At 39.1% G+C, this 23,270-nt stretch overlaps 1 pseudogene; it reads right to left on the reverse strand.

The window, feature by feature from the left end:
- Positions 1-23,270, reverse strand: part of LOC122116437 — a 141,508-nt pseudogene that overhangs the window by 59,721 nt on the left and 58,517 nt on the right.

The following is a 23,270-nucleotide window of genomic DNA, read 5'->3' on the forward strand; positions in this document are numbered from 1 at the left end:
AACGAAGTGATAGGCTCTGGGAACTGAAGGTGAAAGGGAAATAGATGAGAACTATTAGCAACTTGAAGGTTATTGGTGACTTTCTAATTCTACTAAAACATTGGGGCAAAAATCAATTTTGAACAATGGCTAAAAAGAATTAGATAATACATTGAGAAGGAAGAGTATAAGTGAGGTGTATAAGGAAGAGTATATAAGTGAGCAGAGAGGGGCTGGGAAGATGGATCAGTGGTAGAGCGCTTGCCTTGCATGCCTGAGGCCCTGGGTTCGATTCCTCAGCACCACATAAGCAAAAAAGAAAAAAGCCGGAAGTGGCGGTGTGGCTCAAGTGGTAGAGTGCTAGCCTTGAGCTGAAGAGCTGAGGGACAGCGCCCAAGCCCAGAGTTCAGACCCCACGACCGGACCCAAAAAAAAAAAAATAAGTGAGCAGAGAATTGGGATGGTTTTATAAAAAGAGAAGTACACTCTAAAAGGGTTTTTGAGATGAGAGGTGTTTCATGCTACTGAGCAAGAGAAAATTGATGGCACAGGAAAGGAAGAAGAGAGGGAGCAGAGTAATGTTTTTGAATAAGCAAGAGGGGATTGGATCTGATACATGAGTGGAAGGACTGGATTTATCTAAGATCATGGAGATTTCCTGAATGCACAGAAGAGGGGGCCAAGTGCATAGCTCAGATGTGGACAGATGAGATGTGATGAGAGCTTGTGAAGTTTTCTTCCTGTTGATGCAATTCTTACTGAGAAATGCAAACCAGGGCACTGGGAAGGTGGCTCAGGGGTATAGCGCTTGCTTTGCATGCATAAGGTGCTGGGTTCGATTCCTCAGCACCACATAAGCAAAAAGAAAAAAGCCTGAAGTGGTGCTGTGGCTCAAGTGGTAGAGTGCTAGCCTTGAGCTGAAGGACAGCGCCCAGGCCCAGAGTTCAGGGCCCACGACTGGACCCAAGAAAATAAAAGAAATGCAAACCAAGGTCATGATCTGGAAGTGAGGAACTGAAAACTTTGGGAGGTAATTTTCTTTTTCTCATGTCTTAAAGAAATTTATAAGCCTATGAACTGGGTACCTGTAGCTCACATCTGTAATCTTAGCTACTCAGGAGGCTGAGATCTGAGAATCATGGTTGAAAGCCAGCCTAGGCAGGAAAATCTGTGAGATTTTTATATCCAGTTAACCACCAAAAGCCAGAATTGAAGCTGTGGCTCAAGTGGTAGAGCACAAGTCTTGAATGAAAAAGAAAGGACAACACCCAGGTCCTGAGTTCAAGCTTTGGGACTAGTACATGTGCACACATGTACGAGTGCATGCACACATGCCACCACACCCACACATGGCTACTTGAATAAAAATAGAACAATTTATACAAGAAGTTGGAGATTTAAAAGATAAAACAAGATATATAAACCTTCAGCTAAGCTGACTAAAGGAAGGAGGAAACAGGCTCAAATGAATAAAATTGTTGGTGGGAGTATAAACTTGTTCAACCACTTTGGAAAGTAATATGCAGGTTCCTCAAAAGACTCCACATAGAGCTCCCCTATAACCCAGCAATTCTACTTTTGGGCATTTACACAAATGCTCACAAACAAGACCACACTAAATCTACCAGCACGACTATGTTTATTGCAGCCTTATATACCATAGCTAAGATATGGAACCCACCCAATGCCCCTCAGTAGATGAATGGATCCAGAAAATGTGGTATGTATACACAATGGAATTCTATGCCTCCATAAGAAAGAATGACATTGCCTCATTTGTTAAGAAATGTTAGAAAGACTTGGAAAAAATTATATTAAGTGAAGTAAGCCAGACCAAAAGAAACATAGGTCCCATGGTTTCCTTTATTTTCAATTCCTAGTGTATGTCTGAGTCAAACAGAAAAGATCAGATAGGTTGCTGTTAGGGAAATGAAATCTAAGATAGGTATTCAAATGTATTTTTTTCTTTCATGCGATTGTTTCTAACACATTTGTAAGATTATTTCTTTGTTGCTTTGTATGTCCCTTTTCCACGATATAACATCTGCTTTCACTGTATTTGATATTGTTATAATTTGTGGAGGTGAAGGGAAAAAACAAATCATTTAAATAGGGATAGAGGTGGACCCATTGCAACAATGAGATGTACAAGTTGTTATGTCAAAAATGAACTTTACAACTTTGGTGGGGGGGAGGGGGGGAGTGTGGGGAGGATTGGGTGAGGGGGGGGTGGGGGGAGAATGGGAAGGGATAGGAAGGGGAAGCAAAGGAGGAGGCTACGATGCTTGATAAGAAATGTACTCATTGGGGCTGGGAAAGTGGCTCAGTGGTAGAACCCTTGCCTTGCATGCCTGAGGCCCTGGATTTGATTCCTCAGCACCACATAGACAAAAAGAAAAACTCCGGAAGTGGCACTGTGGCTCAAGTGGTAGAGCGCTAGACTTAAGCTGAAGAGCTGAGGGACAGCGCCCAGGCCCAGAGTTCAGGCCCCACGACCAGACCCAAAAAGAAAAAAGAAATGTTCTCATTATCTTGCCCATGTAATTGTAACCCCTCTGAACAGTATTTTCACAATAAAAAAAAAATGGGGATAACACACACATCAATGAAATAATGAGGATAATGGGCTGGGAAGGTGGCTCAGTGGTAGAGCGTCTTGCCTTGCATACCTGAGACCCTGGGTTTGATTCCTTAGCACCACATAAGCAAAAGGAAAAAAGCGGGAAGTGGCACTGTGGCTCAAGTGGTAGGGCGCTAGCCTTGAGCTGAAGAGCTGAGGGACAGGGCCCAGGCCTAGAGTTCAGGCCTCACGACTGGACCCAAAAAAAATACCCAAAAATAATAAAGAAAAGAAATAATGAGGATAATGAGGGAATATTTGAAAGCTTATATTCAAGTAAACTGGACAATCCCAAAGAAAGAGATACATTTCTAGAGTTACTTGAACTACCAAAATTCAATCAAGAAAATATAAATCACTTAAATAGATCTATAAGGAATGAGAATGAATCAGTAATAAAATTCTCCTGACCACAAAACGTCCAGGATCATATAATTCAGTGCTGAATTTGACCAGACCTTTAAAGAAAAACAAGCATAAATACTCAAAATTTTCCATGAGTAGAGGGGAAAAAATACTTTCAAACTTGCCACGCCTACTCTGGTGGAGTCTGCTTAGCATGGAACACCTGCTTTCAGACCTGAGAATGGGGCTTCACAGAAGCCTACCTCTGAGAATGGGACTTCACCGAAGTCTACCTCAGAGAATGGGGCTTCAAAGAGGCCTACCTCCTGGAAAGGCTGGCAAGCCCCTGGGAAAGATGTCTTTCTCTTCCTGTTTTTCTTTTCTTCGCTGTATAGGAGTGCCTATTAATCTTTTACTGTTCTTGCTGCTTGTTCTACTTACTCATGCTCAACGTTCCCTTATTCAAGGCTCTTTCTTGGAAGTGTTGATGACTCCAACATCTGATGAGTGTCCTGAGAATATGACTAACTCACCAGAGTTAAGTGCTACCCTAAAAGCCCCTCTTATGGAGGCTATTAGACAAGTCATAAGTAAATATAAAAGTATTGGGGGTTTCATGACGTCACTTCAGCAGAAGGAATTGTTTGTAAGAAATTTACAAGAAGCTGTAGTCATGGCTAAAGCAAAAAGAGTGTATGGCTATTGGAGACTTCCTTTTAATCCTAAAGCATATACAATAGACTCATATAGATATCCTGTAGATAAAAAAGTTGCAGAGGGATATTTATACCAAAAGCTAAAAAAGATTCCTAAAAGGTTGATAGATGAAAAGTGACAATGGCTTATCAGAGGAAAATGGTGGGATCCTCCATTATCTAGAGGACCCCAAAGACTTCCCCCAGATCCATAGCCTTTTACAGGTGTGTAAGGATGGCAACAGATAAGGATTGCAACCGTTGGGTAAACTACTTAGGAGAAAGAAATTCCTATTACTCTCTTTCATTTACTGAGAGACTTGCTAGATCTAGGCCTCCCTGGTGCTTACTATCAAAGAAGAAATAAGAAAGATCTTATGAGACAGTTAAGGCCACTATGGAAAAGAGTAAACGATTATGTAAAAGGGTTACAGAAAAGACACTAAGAGCTTAAATTTGATATATGGCCAGATTTAACTAAGTATACTGAATATCATGATTTTGGCCACAAATTGGGGACCCTCTAAAGAATGACAAAGAAGCACAATTGCTTTGAAACACATAAAGTACAAAACTAAACAAAAGTAACAATAAAGTACTAGAGTTCATGCCTTTCTGTCCAGCACCTTGCCCATATGCTCTGGTTAATGGTTAATAGGTGATAAACATCGAAACCAATTGTATTTCTTAAAAATAGAGGTAAAGCCGAAAATAAGTGCCTATCTTCATAGCTCGTCATCCAAAAAACAAGATCAGGCGACCAGCTGGTGACCACCCAAGAAAGAAGCCTTGCAGCAAGATTGTGTAACCTTTTGCCCTTTCTCATGGAGACTTTGCTATAAAAGCTTGTTATCCTCTGCAATAAATCGCACTCAGCATTCACTCCTCTTGTGTGTGAGTTGTGTTTGCCATCCCCCCACCTGTTCCAATTACCTCCACTAGGTGTCCTCTGTCGACAGAGCCGGTCCGTGGCACAAACTCATCATATGAAGCCAGTATTCCACTTATTCTAAAACTAGACAGGATACAACAAAAAGAGATTTATAGACCAATCTCTATGATGAACATAGATATAGAAATTCCCAAAATAATTGTTGCATACCAAATGCAATACATCAAAAAGATTATATCCTATGACCAAATTGCTATATTCTAGGTACTCAACGTTAGTGGATCAACATACTTACATCAATAAATGCAATATCACATATGAACAGACTCAAGGAATCCTTTTATCATTTTAATTCAGGCAGAAATATCCTTTGACAAAAATTCAACATCTTTTCATGACAAAAGCTCTGGAGAAACTATGAGTTTAGGCAATGTTACTCAATATAATAAACGCTATATTTGACAAGCCTATATGGTCAACGTCATAGTAAATGAAGGCAGAACTAAAATAATTTTTTCTAAAGTTAAGAACAATACAAGACATTCAGTCTACTCCCTTTATTTCTATTCACAATAGCACTGGAATCCTAGCCAGAGCAACAATGCACAAGAAGGAAACAAAAGGGACTCAAATAGGGAAGGAAGAAATAAAGTATTTTTATTTTCAGATGATACGATTCTATACTTAAAGCAACTTAAAGTTCCAGAATATAAAGTCAACATTAAAAAAACCAATAGCTATTCTGTACATCAACAGAAAAATAGGAGAATAATTCCATTTTCCAATAGTTTCAATTTTTTCTATGAATAAATTTAACCAAGGTGAAAGATTTCTATACTGAAAAGCATGAAACATTGAAGAAGAAATATTAAAAAGACACTAGATGATAGAAAGACCTCCCTTGTTCCTGAATATACAGAATTAATATAAAGAAAATGGCTATATTAAGGAAAGCAATGTTTGCAGATAATGAAATTCCTACCAAAATCTCAATATCATTACTCACAGAAACAGAAAAATATCAATACTACAAATATAGCAAATATCCAATGCAATCTTGAACAAAACTAAAAGTTGAGGGTATCATGATACCTCACTTCAAATTATATTACAAAGCCATAGGAACAAAAATAGCAAGCAACTGGCCCCAAAATAGACATAAAGATTACTGAATAGAATGCCCAGAAATGCTGCTACCACAATCTGATTTCTGACAAAGGATCTCAAAGCATGTATCAGAGAAAAAATAGACTTTGCAAGAAATGGTGCTGGAAAAACTAGCTTTCTTCATGCAGAAGACTGAAACCAGATCTCTTTCCCTCTCTCTCTCCCCCTCTCTCTCTCTTTCTCTCTCTCTCCTAACATCAATTAAAAGTGAATCAAGAATTTTAATGTAAGACCTGAAACTTTGAAACTACTAGTCGTAGTCAAAATACTGGAATGCATTGGCATAGGTAGTGACTTCCTGATTAGAAATTCAATAGCTCAACAAATAAGGGCAAGTATTGACAAATAGAATTATATTAAACTAAAAAGCTTTTACACAACAATGTCTCTAGAGGCTAAAGGGACAACCTACTGTATGGGAGAAAATCTAAAGCAATTATTCATCTGACGAAGAATATACATAATACAGAATATACAGTATATACATAAAACTCAAAACACTGAACTCTTCAAGAATAAAAATGGGCAAAAGTGCTGAACAGATCATTCTTGGGGTAAGAAGAACAAACGGCCAATAAATACATAAAGAAATGCATAACATCCCTGGCCATAAAGAAATGCAAATCAAAATGACAGAGATTTCATCCCACTCCAGCCAATATGGCTAGAGCAGAAACAACATCACATAACACATGAGGATGCCAAGAGAAAGGAGTCCTGTTAGTGGGAATGCAAATTAGTGCAATTATTATGTAAATAAGCCTAAACTGATTTCCTAAAAAAAAAAAAATAGTACTGTATGCTGCAACCATGTCATGATTGGGTATTTTATTTATTGAATATTTTTAGTGGGAGTAGGTATTGAATTTAGAGCCTTGAACTTGCTAGGCTGGTGCTCTACCACTGGAGCCACACCTCCAGCTCTGCTTTATGCTGGTCATTTTCAAGATGGAGTCTAGCAAACATTCTTAGGCAGGTTGTCTTTAAACTGTGATCCTCCATATCTTAGCCTCCTGAGTAGGATTACATGTATAAGTTATCATCATTTGGCGCACACTTAGGCATTTATCTGAAGGAATGAAAGTCATAAAACAATAAATGTACTTATATATCCATGTTCATTACAGCACTTTTCTTAATAGCCAAACCTGAGAAAAACCCAGATGCCCTATAACTGATGAGTGACTCCAAATATGTGCTCTATATACACAATGGGCAAGGAAAAGAACCACATGGTCATCACAATAGATGGGGAAAAACATTTGACAAGATCCAACACCGCTTTATGATGAAAGCTCTGGAGAGTCCAGGAATATATGGGACATCCTTCAATATAATATAGGCATATATAATATAGACAGACCTACAGCCAGCATTTATTTAATGGTGAAAAGTTAAAACCATTCCCTCTAAAATCAAGAATGAGAGAAGGATGTTCACTCTCTCCACTCCTCTGCAATATAGTACTGGAATTTCTAGTCAGAGCAATAAGGCAGGAGACAAACATAAAAGGGACCCAAATAGGGAAAGAAGAAATAAAACTCTCCCATTTTCCAGATGACATGATCCTGTATCTAAAGAGCTCCATGGATTCCTTTCCTAAGTTACTTTGGCTGATTTGAAACTTGGTAAAGTAGCAGGGTATAAAATTAACCCCAAGCTAGGCATCCTAACCACTCAGAAGGCTGAGATCTGAGGATCGTGGTTCAAAGACAGCATAGGCAGGAAAGTCCGTGTGGCTTATCTCCAATTAAGCACCAGAAAGCCCGAAGTGTCATTGTTGCTTAAAAGTTAGAGCACTTACCTTGAGCTGAAGAGTGCTGGACAGAGCCCAAGCCCAGAGTTCAGGCCACATGACCACCAGAGGAACAAAGAAAGAAAGAAAGAAAGAAAGAAAGAAAGAAAGAAAGAAAGAGAGAGAGAGAAAGAAAAAAGAAAGAAAGAGAGAGGGAGAGAGAGAAAGAAAGAAGGAGAGAAAGAAAGAAAGAGAGAAAGAAAGAGAGAGAGAAAGAAAGAGAGAAAGAAAGAAAGAGAGAAAGAAAGAAAAAGAATGAGAGAGAGAAAGAAAGAATGAGAGAGAGAAAGAAAGAGAGAAAGAAGGAAAGAGAAAAAAAGAGAGAAAGAAAGAAAGAAAGGAAGGAAGGAAGAAAGAAAGAAAGGAAGAGAGAGAGAGAAAGAAAGAAAGAGAGAGAGAGAGAGAGAGAAAGGAAGGAAGGAAGAAAGAAACCCACAAAAATCAGTAGCTTTTCTGTATGCCAATAAGGAGAAGAGTGAATCTAAAATCAGGAAAGAAAGTCCTTTTGTAATAGCCTCAAAAAATACTTTGGAATTACCAAAGAGAAGAAGGACCTCTGTGATTAAAACGTTAGAAACAGGTTTAAGGAAGTAGAAAAACCTCCCATGCTCCTGGATTGGAAGGTTTAACATCATGAAAATAGCAATATTGCCCAAAGCTACCTACAAATTCAATTCAATACCCATCAATATCCAACAAAATTCTTCAGTGATATAGAACAAACAATCCAAAAACTAATCTGGAATAATGGAAGACCTTGAATAGCACAACCAATCCTTAGTAGGAAGATCAGTGCTGGAGGAATATCAGTACCAGGAGGAATATCAGTACCAAGCTTTAATCTCAATTAAAAAGCTATAGAAATTAAAACAAACAAACCAAAACAACTTAGTACAGGCACAAAATAGGACAGAGGACCAATGGAATAAAATAGAAGAACCAGAAATGTATTTACAGACCCATAGCCACCTAGTATTTGATAAAGGAGCCAAAGGATGGCAAAAAGGACAGCCTCTTCAAAATTGATGCTGGCAGAATTGGCTACCCAGTACTTGTCCAGAAAACTGAATTTAGATCCTTATATATCAACCTGCACCAGAAACAACTCCAAATTGATGAAAGACTTCAATGTAAGATCAGATACCATGATAATATTACAGGAAGATATAGGGGACATGTTAGGGGGGTGGTACAGTTCAAAACTTACTAAGTAATGATCCAGAATCAGAACAAATCAAAGGCTAGGTAAATGGGATTGCATACAACTGAAGAGTTTCTGCCTGGCAAAAGACATGCTTTAACAATTGCTGGTGGGGATGTGGCCAAAAGGGAACATTACTACACTGTGGTTAGGAATGCAAACTGGTTTAACTACTCTGGAAAGCAATATGGAGGTTCTTCAATAGACTAAACATATAACTTCCCAATGACCCAGCAATTTCACTCCTGGGTATGTATCTAACTGTCTAAAATCAGGCTATACAAAATGCCACCAGCATGACCATGTTCATTGCATCATTTATTACCATACACAAGACATGGAATCAGTTCAAATGTCTCTCAAAGGATGAATGGATCAAGAAAATGTGGCCAGGCACTGGTGGCTCATGCCTGTAATCCTAGCTACTCAGGAGGCTGAGATCTGAGGATCGTGGTTCAAAGCCAGCCTGGGCAGTCAAGTCCAATAAACCACTAGAAAAAAATAGAAGTGGTGTTGTGGCTCAAGCCGTAGTGCATTTGCCTTGAGCTGAAGAGCACAAGGACAGGGCCCAAGCCCAGAGTTCAAGCCCCACGATGACAAAAAAAAAGAAAAGAAAAAGAAAATATTGTATGTAACAATGCTCAACAAGAAATATACTCATTGCCTTACTCATGTAACTGTAACCACTCTGTATAGCATGTTTAGAATAGAACAAAACTGTTTTTAAAAAAGAAAGAAAATGTGGTATGTATATACAGTGTAATTCTATGCTTCCATTGGAGAGCATGACATTGCCTCGTTCATAAGGAAATGAAAGACTTGGAAAAAAATTATACTAAGTGAAGTAAGACAGACCCAAAGAAATACAGGCTGCATAATTTCCCTCATTTGTAATAATTAAAATGTGTCTATAAATCTACAAAAAAATTCCAATGGATAGTAAAAGACAAATAGCTACACTTGGACATGATGAATTAAACAGAAGTCTAAACATTCATACAGTGAGACCAAAGGAGGATATCCTTAAGAGAAGTTTCAATAGTTATGTACATATGAGCATATAAAATGATATTTATAGAAATGAACTCCAAAAAATGGAAGTAAAAAGTTTTTTTTATTGTACTGTTTCAGTATTTTTAAAAAAAAAAATCTTTCTTCTCTTCTTTTCTTTCTTTTTCTTTTAATTTTTTTTATTTTTTTTTTACTGTGAATATACTGTACAGAGGGGATAAAATTACATGGGCAAGATAATGAGTACATTTATTATCAAGCATTGTAGCCTCCTCCTTTGTTTCCCCTTCCCATCCCTTCCCAACCTCGTCCCGCTCCTCCACCCCAGCCTTCCAGGCCTCCCCCCACCAAAGCTGTAAAGTTCGTTTTCGACATGAGGACTTGTACACCTCATTGTTGCAATGGGCCCACCTGTATCCTTATTTAAACGACTTGTTTTTCCCCTTACTCTCCACAAATTAAACCGACATCAAATACAGTGAAAGCAGGGGTTATACTGTGGGGGAGGGACATACAAAGCAACAAAGAAATAATTTTACAAATGTGTTAGAAACAATCGCATGAAAAAAATATTTGAATAAAAATCTTAGGGTTCATTTTCCTAACATCACCTTATCTGACCTTTTTTGCTTAACTCAGACATATACTAGAGACTGCAAATGAGGGAAACCTTGGGAACTATGTTTCTTTGGGCTTGGCTTACTTCACTTAATATACTTTTTCCGAGTCTTTCCATTTCCTAACAAATGGGGCAATGTCATTCTTTCTGATGGAGGCATAGAATTCCATTGTGTATACGTACCACATTTTCTTTATCCATTCATCAACTGAGGGGCATTGGGTTGGTTCCAGATCTTAGCTATGGTAAGTAATGCTGCAATAAACATAGTTGTGCTGGTAGCTTTAGTGTGGTCTTGTTTGTAAACAGTTGGGTAAATGCCCAAAGTGGGATTGCTGGGTCATAGGGGAGCTCTATGTGGAGACATTTAAGGAACCTCCATACTACTTCCCAAAGTGGTTAAACAAGTTTACACTCCCACCAACAATGCAGTAAGATTCCCTTCTGTCCAAATCCCCTCCAGCATCTGTTGTTGTTAGAGTTCTTGGATACAGCCATTCTAACTGGGGTGAGGTGGTATCTCAATGTTGTTTTGATTTGCATTTCTTTTATGGCTAGAGAGGTTGAGCATTTTTCATGTGTGTATTGGAAATCCTTCTTTCTTCTTCAGAGGAGTTTCTCTTTAAGTCTTTAGCCCCCTTATTTATTGGGCAGTTTTTTCTTTGAGGATTTGTTGTAGGGGGATTTAATTTTTTGAGTTCCAGGTATATTTTAGATATGAGACCATTGTCCGTTGTATGGCAGTGAAGATCTTGTCTCAATCTGAGGGCTTTCTATAGATCTTGCTTGCTATGTCTTTTGCCATGCAGAAGCTCTGCAACTTCATGCAATCCCATTTGTCCAACTTTTCTTTGATTTGTTGTGTTTCTGGGTCTCTATTAAGAAAATTTCGGCCTGCACCAAGGAGACCTAGGGTTTCTCCTATTCCATCCTGTAATGTTTTCAGAGTGTCTACTTTGACTCCGAGGTCTCTGATCCATTTGGAGTTGATTCTGGTGCAGGGTGATATATAAGGATCAAGCATTAGTTTTCTACAAGTAGTTAACCAGTTTTGCCAGCACCATTTACTGAAGAGGCTGTCTATCTTCCATTCTATTTTTTTAGCTCCCTTATCGAACATTAGATGGCTATAGGTCTGAACATTCATTTCTGGGTTTTCAATTCTATTCCATTGGTCCTGAGGTCTGTTCTTCTGCCAGTACCAAGCTGTTTGATTACTATGGCTTTATACTACAGTTTGAAATTTGGTATTGATATTTCTCCAGCAGTGTTCTTTCCGTTGAGGAGCCTTTTAGCTATTCGGGGTCTTTTATTATTCCATATGAATATTTGAATTGCCTCTTCTATTTCCTTGAAGAATGAGGTTGGAATTTTGCTAGGAATCACATTGAATTTGTAGATAGCCTTGGGAATTATTGCCATTTTGACGATGTTGATCTTTCCAATCCAGGAGCATGGGAGATTTTGCCATTTTCTAAGTTCTGCTTTGATATCCTTTTTTCACGTTTTTAAAATTTTCATCATAGAGTCCTTCACTTCTTTCGTTAAGCTTATTTCTAGGTATTTTATTTTTGTGGGGTTATTACAAATGGAGTTGCTTTCTTAATTACAGCCACACTTTTCTCATTGTTGGCATACAGAAAAGTCATTGATTTTGGGGGTTTAATTTTATACGCTGCTACTTTGCCAAAGTTTTGAATCAGCTTGAGTGATTTGGGAGTAGAGTCTATGGGTTGCTTTAAATACAAGATCCTGTCATCTGCAAATAGAGAGAGTTTTACTTCTTTTCTCATTTGGATCCTCTTTATGTTTGAATCTTGTCTTATTTCTGTAGCTAGGCATTGTAATAATAGATTGAAGAGAAGTGGAAAGAGTGGATATCCTTGTCTTCTTCCTGAGTTAAGACGAAATAACTTTAGTTTTTCACCATTAATATTATGCTGCCTGTAGGTATGTCATACACAGCTTTTATTGTATTGAGGAATGTTGCATGGATTCCTAATTTTTCAAAAACCTTCATCATAAAGGGGCGATTGATCTTATCAAATGCTTTTTCAACATCTATTGAGATAACCATGTGAGTCTTATCTTTGCTCCTGTTGATGTGATTAATTATATGAATTGATTTGTATATATTGAAGAAGCTTTGCATCCCTGAAATTAATCCTGTTTTATAATGGTGTATGATGTTTTTATGAATTGTTGATGTACCTGTTGACCTAGATTGTATCTGCAGACTATTGACTGTGCAAATACAGACTTTGGTTGATGCTTGCCTTAAGATAGTGTTCTAGCACAAAACTGGTGTTATTTTCATCCCAAATGGGCAGAGTAAGGCGGAAAAAACACAAGGAAAATGGCAAGTCCCGGTATCTCACTCCCACTCATGATAATCAGGGACAGAATAGATAATGAATAATCCAGAATAGAGTTCCCAAATAGCTCTATAAACACTGCTGGCCAACATGATAAATGAAAAGATTGAAAACCTACAAAGGACTCTGTATGAGCGTGATAGTGAGAGAGAGGAGGCAAACCAAAGGTTTATACAGGAATAGCATGAGTGTGAGGAAGATACTCAAAAACTAATACACGACTTGCATGAGCAGCTTGAGAATTCTCAAAGAGAAAGGCAGGAATGGCGTAGGAAGGCTAAGAACACTCAAAGAGAACTACAGGAATGGCGTGAACGTGAGGAAGCTAAGCAAAGAGTAATACAGGAATTGCGAGAGCAGGATGAGAATACACAAAGATCACTAAAAGTATGCATGGAATCCATTAACAAAGAGCTGAAGGAAGTCAGGTAAAGGGAATGCTGAATAGAACCCAACAGAAGGAATGGAAGTCCAAGGAAACCATAACCAATCAACTAAGTGATTTGAGAATAAACACTGAACACCAAATTAAGGAAGTAAAGAAGTTCATACAAGATCTAAAACAAAGCTTCAACAAAGAATTTGAAGCCATCAAAGCTGACCAATTAGGAGGAAAAGAAATAAAAAACAAAGTAGAAAGTCTTGACAGCAGGTTAGACCATGCAGAAAATCTAATCTCGGGGATTGAAGACAGCCTAGATATTATAGAGAAAGAACATACAACCATCCAAGACAATTCCAAGAAATATGATAGATCTATCCAACACTTGGAAAACACAAGCAAAAGGAATAATCTGAGGATAATGTGTGTAGAGGAGCACCTAGAAATAGAAGTTAATGGTTCAGGAAATTTGTTTAACAGGATCCTAGCAAAGAACTTCCCAAACATGCAAAAAGATAGGCCTATTCAGATACAAGAAACTTTTAGAACCCCAAATAGACAAGACGAGAAAAGGACATCCCACCGCAACATTATAATCCACACTCATTACCTGAATCATGCTACCCCTGTGTACATCACCTTTACAATAGAATTTTTAAGAAAGAAAGTGTATTTTATTTCTAAATAGAAGAAAGAAGAAATGGTTGGAACTGGAAACACATTAATTGAAGTAAGCCATGTTCAGAATGACAAAGGTCAAATGTTTTCTCTCATATGTTAATGCTAGACCTAAAAAGTTAACATATACATAAACACATAAAGAATGTTTGTAATTTAGGGGATGGTTGAGGAATGATATAATGGAAAGGAAAAACAAATGTTAGCTGATGAACAATATAGAAATACAGTCCACCTGTGAAGAGACCAGAATGAAATTCAATGAAAGCATTTGAGTAATAGGTAGTACTGGAGATAGGAGAAAATTAGAGCAAAAGAGGATAGCAATAGAGTAAATTACACACATGTAAAAGGGCATGGTTAAACCCATTTGAATAATAACCATACACTGAAACAAGCGAATGACAATCAGGAAAAACAGGTCTTATCCAGGGTATAGGTACTAGTGGCAAGGGGAAGGGAGAAGGAAAAGGAGAGTCAATAAGATCAAACTACTCTATGCTCAGGTATGAATAATGGTTAATGAAGCTTGTTGTGATTGGTTTGGGAAAGGTGGAAGGGAAAAGAGGGAGAGTGAGGAGGGATTGAGTCTAATGGAAGTGCATGGTATAAGTATGGACATGTCAAATTGTTCCTCTACAACTAATTGGTGCTAATAAAAATATACAAAAGGAATTGTTATGCACTAAAATGTGATTATTAATTTAAGTTAAAAAACGATTATATTTGTTGGAAGTGTGCTATTACATGTAAATAAAGAGATGGCATTAAGACTACTTTCAGCGATCATTTTTATAGTTTGTTACTAGAGAAACTCTGCTGATTGTGTAGAGTACCACTATACTATAATGGGAAAAAAATCAGAATCACTACAGATCTCTCCACACTGAATGCAACAAAGGCCTGGGAAAGTATGATCTGAGCTTTGAGAACCAATAACTGCCAGCGCAGACTGATTTAACCAGGAAAGCTAGCAATCACATCCAATGGAGAAACTAAAATTTTTAATAACAAAGAAAAAAATAAATGGATTCATAAACAATAAGCTATCATTACAAAGAATATTAATATGGGGAACACAACCTGAAGAAAGCAATCATGAACAGAAATTCACATCAGCAGATATCACTAGAAGTCTGATTTAATAAGCTCAGGAAGAAAGGAAAGAAGAAAAAGTTAGGAAAGCAGGAAATTGACCGGAAACACAATGCATCTCTCTATAATAATCATAAATATTAATGGGCTCAATTCATCAATAAAGAGAAAAAGAACTGAAGATTGGATCAGAAAACAAGACCTATACACCTGTTGCCTTCAGGAGACCCACCTCACAGACAAACATAAAAACAAACTCCGAGTGAAGGGTTGGAGTAAGATCTACCATGCAAATGTTCCCAGCAAGAAAGCAGGAGTAGCTATCATGATATCTGACAAAATAAATTTTTCATCAAAATCAATACAAGGAACAATCCAAGAAGAATATATTACCATGATTAGTTTATATTACCCAAATACTGGTGCACCCAAATATGTTAAGCAAATACTCTCAAACTGAAAGAATAAAATAGATCCAAATACTATAATACTGTTGTGCCCAGATCGCAGGACCCCCACCAAAAAGAACACGAGGGTCAGACTTTACAGCTGTTTTAAGTTTTAATTTAGATGGGCTGCAGCTCGGGCCTCTTCCGACACTCCAACACAACGGAGACTAGGAGGGGAGCCCTGAGATAAGAATTTGCATGGCTTATAAAGGCTCACAACCCGATGTACCACCACGTGTTGCCCTACTAGCTGAAACAAGCAACAAATGGTCACTGCCTCATAACCATTCATTCCTTGCCCCGCCCCGCCCCGCTTGACTTACGGTCCTGAGACACAATCTTGTGGCTCCGGCCCAAAATTAACTCCAACAGTTCTCGATCTTGAATGAGTTCTTATATTTCTAGTCCCTCTCTGACAATAGCCATAAACAACAATACCAATAACAATCAGTCCATTTTTCTTTTCTTGAAGCATATGCGAAATGGTTGGTTAGGATGCTTGGAGACTTCCCATGTTTCCCCTGGTCATCCAGGGCAAAGAGGTCAGCTGGTCTGGAATGGGAGCAGTGGATCCAAGCAGCAATGCCATCTACCTTACGGGCAGGAGGAGTAGCCAGTAGCACCATGTAAGGTCCTTTCCACTGTGGTTCCAGAGATCTCAGGTTGTGTCTTTGAACAAGCACCCAGTCCCCTGGTTTAAACGAATGGGGGGTAGGAATAGAGGCAGAATCATATAATGCTCTAAACTGGGGCCACACACTTTTGTGGACAAGCTGTAGATAGTCAAGTTTACATAGAAATTGAGTATCACTCAAATCAGCAAGCAATTCAGTCTGAAGGCTAGGGATAATGGGTGGAGGGTGTCCATACATTATTTCAAAAGGAGTAAAGCCAAGCTGATAGGGTGAATTTCTTACTCTAAACAGGGCAAAAGGAAGGAGCGATACCCAGTCTACACCAGTCTCCAAAGCCAATTTAGTTAAGGTCTCTTTTAGAGTCTGATTCATTCTTTCTACCTGCCCTGAACTCTGGGGTCTATAAGCACAGTGCAATTTCCAATCCATCTCCAGTGCTGCGGCTATTCCCTGAATTACTTTTGAGATGAAGGCCGGTCCATTATCCTACCCGATGGTGGATGGAAAGCCATACCTGGGTAGGATTTCTTCCAGGATCTTCTTAGCCATGACATTCACGGTCTCATGCTTTGTTGGGTAAGCTTCAACCCAACAAAAGCTAGCAAATATTTATATCCAAATTTTCCAGTTTTATTTTCTGTGAAGTCTACTTACCAATACACACCTGGCCTATCTCCATGGAGGCAAGCTTCTTTTGTAACAAGTTGAGTGGGGGCATTGGTGAGCTGACAGGATTTACAGTTTTTAACAATGTCCTCAATGAGTTGATTTCCTTGCCTAATTTTTACTTCTGAGTGTCAGAGCAAGTCCTGCATTCTTCGGGTTTCCATGTGAGAGGTCCAATGGATTTTCTTAAGTATCCCCTTTCCTAACCTTTGTGGCAAGATAAGTTTCCCCTCACCAGTTTTTCACCAGCCCGGGTTTTATAGGCCATGGGAATTTTCTTTATCCACTCCAATCTTCTTGGGAGTACTGAGGGTCATGAGGCAAAGCTCATGGCCCTGGATCTACTAGAGTCAGTACTTCAGCTCTGGGCTGGAGGGCCACCTCCTTAGCTGCCTGATCGGCCAAGTTATGTCCTTTGGTTATAGAATCAGTTCCCTTTTGCCGGGTGCTGGTTGCTCTCGCCTGTAATCCTAGCTACTCAGGAGGCTGAAATCTGAGGATCGCAGTTCAAAGCCAGCCCGGGCAGGAGAGACCGTGAGAATCCTATCTCCAATAAACCACCAGAAAACCGGAAGTGGTGCTGTAGCTCAAATGTTAGAGCACTCGCATTGAGGTGAAGAGCTGAAGGACAGTGCCCAGGCCCAGAGTTCAAGCCTCAGGACCGACCAAAAAAAAAAAAAATCAGTTCCCTTTTGATGGCTCTGCAGTGCATAATGGCAATATTTGCTGGTTCCCATAAGGCCGGGATGAGGCTTAAAATTTCTTGTTTGTTTTTAATAGCCTTTCCCTCAGCTGTCAGTAGTCCCCTCTCTTGGTAAATGGCTCCATGGACATGCATGGTGGCAAAAACATACCGACTGTCTGTGTAAATGTTTAGTCTCTTCCCTTTTCCCATCTCTAGGGATTTTGTTAGCGCCACTAGTTCTGCTCTTTATGCAGACATTCCCTTAGGGAGTGCTTCGGCCCACACTATCTCAGTGTCTGTGGTGACTGCTGCGCCCGCGAACCTTTTTCCATCTTGAATGAAACTGCTGCCGTCTGTGAACCAGGTATGTTCGGTATGCCATAGTGGCAAGTCCAACAAGTCTGGCCTCTTTTCTTTGGCCAAGTCTCTCTTTTCACGCTCAATTTCATGTTCTCTGTCCTTCCTTTCCTGTCTTTGCTCCTTTGTCTCTCTCATATTGTAAACCTTTTCCACCATGGATACTAGATCCCTAATAAACTTTTCACCAAGTCTGTCTAGAGCCTGCAACTTTCGCTTTATGTCTGGTGCAGCTTGATTTATATAGGCAAACATAATCATCTGAGTCGACTCCTGGGTCTCAAGGTTTTGACTAAAAACTTCCATGAGCCTCTCAAGATATGCTGCCAGACGTTCACTTCCTCCCTAACATCATAAACTTTGGCCATGTTAGTAGGTCAGTGAGCCGGCAACTTGAGACCTGCCAACAGAGCCTGGCGATAGAGGAGGAGTCACTTCCTAACTTCAACAATATTGTAGTACCATGTTGGTCAGATCTCAGGAAAATAGGCAGCAATCAGGGCAGGATCTGTGATGGGCGCTCCTGTGGGCCCAGGGATATGTTTCCAGGATGCCACTCGGATACGGTCTGTCTCTTCACTGATAAAAAGTACCTGCAAAAGCTGACTACAATCATCCCAAGTGGGCTGATGAGTAATGAGAATAGTTTCAAGTAAACGAATTAAATTCTGGGGTTTCTCAGGAAAGGGGGCATTTTGGGCAAACCAAAATGGTAGAAAATGGCCATTTTTGGAATTGCTGTCGACCATCCGCATCCACAGGATCTACAGTGCATAAGAGAAAAACAGCTGCATTAGATGGCGTCGTCGAGTAACTGGCCCCTCAGAAATTTTAAGGGCAGGTGCCGAGTGTTCGGCTGCTGGTTCTATAGCTGCCTCCTCCTCTTAAATATTCTCAGGCTCCACAGAAGGAACTTGGGAAGAGGAGTATGGGGGAGGAACATTTCTTCTTCCAAATCATCTCCCTGAAAAAGCGGGGGGTACAATTTCTTTTCCTCTTTCTTAGTTTCTTTTTGTAAGTCTAGGGAGCTAGAGGGAGGGTTGCCCATGGTTTCCAGTTCCGTCAGTCGTACAGTCCAAAAAACAATAAATAATACAAACAAAACACATGCAGTCCTGACAATTACGAAGTGGAGATCTCCCAAATTGGTCCGCTGACTCCTGTCACGGCAGGGTTCCACCACACCCCACGCCTCACAGCAGCAGTAGCAGATCCACAGTGGGCGAATTGGGCCTTGGTTAGGAGGCCCTCTTGGTCAGTTCTGGCCCAACACCAAACAAACCCATACCCCACAATTCTCACGGTGGGGTTCCAAGAACCCCCCCCCACAAGAGGATCTGGGACTTCTCCCAGTTCCTCCAGGTTTGTTGTGCCAGCGTGTCTATTTCAACAACCCTTTACACAATATGAATCGGAGCGTTTGTCCTCACAAAGGAAAATGAAAGTACAAACAGACAACAACAGGACAAGACAAATTAACAAAGACAGTGCTGTTTTACCTTTGGAGTCTGAGGTCTCAGGGGTCTTTGGGGGGATCTTGAATGAGTCCCCACTAATATGTTGTGTCCAGGTTGCAGGACCCCCACCAAGAAGACCACTGAGAGTCAGACATTACATCTGTTTTAAGGTTTTATTTAGATGGACTGCAGCTCAGGCCTCCTCCTACACTCTGACACATCAGAGCCTTGGAGGAGAGTCCCGAGCTAAGGATTTGCAGGGCTTATAAAGTCTCACAACCAGGTGTACCACCATGTGTTGCTCTGCTAGGTGAAACAAGCAACAAATGGTCACTGCCTCATAACCTTTCAATACTAGGAGAGTTTAGTACCCCAATCTCACCAAAAGACAGGTCTACCAACCAGAAGATTGGCAGAGAAGCCACAGAGTTAAGTGAGGCCATATTTCAAGTGGAATTAATTGACATTTACTGAGTTTGCAACCCTAAAATGACACAGTGCTTATTCTTCTAATAATCTCATGGAACTTTCTCAAAAATAGATCATATCAAACTTCATACAAGGAATTTAAACAAATACAAGGAGACTGACATAATCCCTTGAATCCTGTCTGACCACAATGGAACCAAGCTAGTTCTCAATAACAAAGGACACTCTAGAAATTGCTCAAATACATGGAAATTGAACAGCACACTTTTGAGCAATACCTGGGTAACAAGAAATTAAAGAAGAAATTTAAAAGTTCCTACAATTCAATGACAAGGAATACACATCACAAAGAAACCTGTGGGACAGGACAAAAGCAATCCTGAGGGGTAAATTTATAGCTTTCAGTGCCCACATGAAGAAAATAGACACAGACCAAGTAAATAATCTCATGTTGTGGCTGAAACTGCTGGAAAAGCATGGGAAAATAAATGAACCTAAGGTTACTAGATGGAGCAAGATAATCAAAATAAGAGCTGAGATCAATGAGAGAGAAACTAAGAAAACCATAAATAAAATTAATAAAACAAAAGGATGTTTTAAAAAAATAATAAAATTGATAGAACTTTAGCAAGATAAACAAAAAAAAAGAGAAGAAACCCAAATCAATAAGATCAGGGATGCCACGGGAAAAGTTACAACAAATACCAAAGACACCCAAACAATTATAAAGAATTATTTCCAGAAACTATACTAAGGAAAGAAAACCTAGCAGAAATGGATGAAGTTTTAGAGAAGTACAAATTGTACAAACCGAACAATTAAATAAGCCAAGATCTTACAATGAGAAATAGGAATCAATCAGAAGTCTCCTAAGAAGGAAAAGCCCAGGACCAGATGGATTCACTACAGAACTCTATAAGACCTTTAAAGATGAACTAATACTCATACTCCTCAGATGCTTCCGAGAAAGAGAAACAGGGGGAGATATCCCAAACTCATTGTATGATTCCAATATCATACTCATCCCCAAACCAGGCAAAGACCCAACAAAAAAAGAGAACTACAGAACAATCTCCTTGATAAACACAGATCTTAACCGAATTCTAGCCAAGAGAATCCAGAAACACATTAAAAAAATCATACATTAAGACCAAGTAGGCTTCATTCCAGAGATGCAGAGATGGTTTAACATGCATAAATCAATAAATGCAATCCATCGCATCAACAAATCCAAGGTCAAGAACTACATGATTATCTCCATTGATGCAGAAAAGGCTTTGGATAAGATACAACATTCAATCATGCTAAAAGCTATGGAGAAAATAGGAATAGAAGGAACATTCTTTAAAACAATAAAAGCCATATACAACAGAACAATAGCCAATATTATACTCATTGGGGAAAACTACAACCAATTCTCCAAAAATCAGGAACAAGGCAAGGATGCCCACTTTCACCACTCCTCTTCAATATAGTTCTGGAATCCTTAGCCAGTGCAATAAGGCAGGAAAAGGCATTAAAGGGATCTCCATAGGGAAGGAAGTATTTAAATTACCTCTTTCTGCAGATGACATGGTACATATACCTCCATGATCCAAAAAAATCCAACCCCAAACTCCTAGAACTTATAAGTCACTTCTACAAAGTAGCAGTATACAAAATTAACTCACAAAAATCAGTTGCCTTTCTGTACACCAACAATATACAAGCAGAAAGGGAAATCAGGGAAACAACCCCATTCACAATAACCTCAAAAAAATTTAGAAATTAACTTAACTAAAGATGTAAAAGAACTATTTAATGAAGCCTATAAAAACTTAAAGATATTATAGAGGATACTAAGAAATCGAAAGACCTTTCATATTCTTGGATAGGCAGACTTAATATAGTGAAAAATGGCCATACTGCCAAAATTGATATACAAATTCAGTGCAGTTCCCATTTAAATCCCAATGACCGTTCATTACTGAAATAGAGAAAACAAATATAAAAATTCATCTGGAACAAAAAGGGACCTAGAATACCCAAAATTATTCTAGGCAAAACAGACAACACTGGAGGGATCTTGATGCCAGACTTCAAACTCTACTATAGAGCCGTAATAACAAAGACAGCTTGGTATTGGCACAAAAACAGACCCAAAGACCAATGGAATAGAATAGAAGATTCAGAAATAAAACCACACACATACATCAGCTGATATTTGACAAAGCGGCCAAAGTCACACAGTGGAAGAAGCACAGTCTCTTCAACTACTGGTGCTGGGAAAACTGGGTGGCCACCTGAAGAAAACTAAAAGTGGACCACAGCCTGTCACCATGCAGTAACGTAAACTCAAAATGGATTGAAGACCATAACATCAAACTTGAAACTGAAACTACTGCAGAACAGAGTAGGAGAGACACTTGAACTTATAATAGGCACAGGCAAGAACTTCCTGAGCAGAGGTCCAACAAATTGGAGAGAGACTCGACAAATGGGACTACCTTAAAATAACAAGCTTCTACACAGCTAAAGGCATAGCAATCACCCTAGAAAGACAGCCAACAACTGGGAAAAAAATACTTACCAGCAATATATCAGACAAGGAGCTAATATCCAGTATATGCAGGAACTCAAGAAAATAATTCCTCCCAAACCCAACAAACCAAATACAAATGGGAAAGGGAACTAAAGAAAGACTTCTCAGAAGAAGAGATAAAAATGGCAAAAAAAAAAAAAAAAAAAAAAAAAAACCCATGAGGAAATGTTCACCTTTTCTGGTTGTAAAGGAAATGCAAATAAAGACAACCCAGAGATACCACCTTATCCCAGTCAGAATGGCCCACAATCTAAATTCTGCCAGTGACAAATGCTGGTGGGGATGCAGAGAAAGAAGAGCCCTATTACACTGCTGGTGGGAATGTACACTTATACAACCACTCTGGAAAGCATCTGGAGGCATCTCAGAAAGCTAAATATAAACCTCCCCTATGACCCATTCCTACCATTCCTAGGCATCTATCCTGAGCAACAGGAACCAGGATTCAAGGACACATGCATCTCCATGTTTATTGTACCACTGTTTACAATAGCCAGAATATGCAAACAACCCAGATGCTCCACTACAGGTGAATGGATACAGAAATTGTGGTACCAATATACAATGGAATATTATGCAGCCATTAGGAAGGACAAAATAATGGCATTCACAGGGAAATGGATGGAACTAGAAGAAACAATGTTGAGTTAGGTAAACCAAGAGCAAAGAGACAAATGGCACATGGTCTCCCTGATAGGTGGATGTTAAATACAAAATGTAAAGAGAAAAGAAAAAGTAAATAAGACTTGAGAAACAAAGGACCTCCACTCATCTGGTCAAATCATTACTAAATGACCGCATGCTGCTGACCACATATATGGCATATATGTGCACATTGGAGGAGGACACAGAAATAGAGGGAAAGAGGGGAAAACATATAACAATGGGACCCATCAGCTGCACTGGATATTAATCAAAACGAAATAAGCAACTCAATGGCAGTGATGGGAGGGAAGGAATGAGTGGGAAAGAGGGAACAGCTGACATTAAGCAAAAGGAAAGAAATATACATATCACCTGATATTAAAAAAATAACTGTGTTGTCAAACCTCATAGAACTCATAAACTTTATAGACCATGATAAAGACAATTGCCCCATGAATCTTAGAATGTGTTTGTGACTTAACTATCCCACAATACAGTGAAATTTGTGAAAT

Source organism: Dipodomys spectabilis, unplaced genomic scaffold (assembly GCF_019054845.1).
Source record: "Dipodomys spectabilis isolate Male_0828 unplaced genomic scaffold, ASM1905484v1 ptg000134l, whole genome shotgun sequence".
NCBI classification, from domain to species: domain Eukaryota; kingdom Metazoa; phylum Chordata; class Mammalia; order Rodentia; family Heteromyidae; genus Dipodomys; species Dipodomys spectabilis.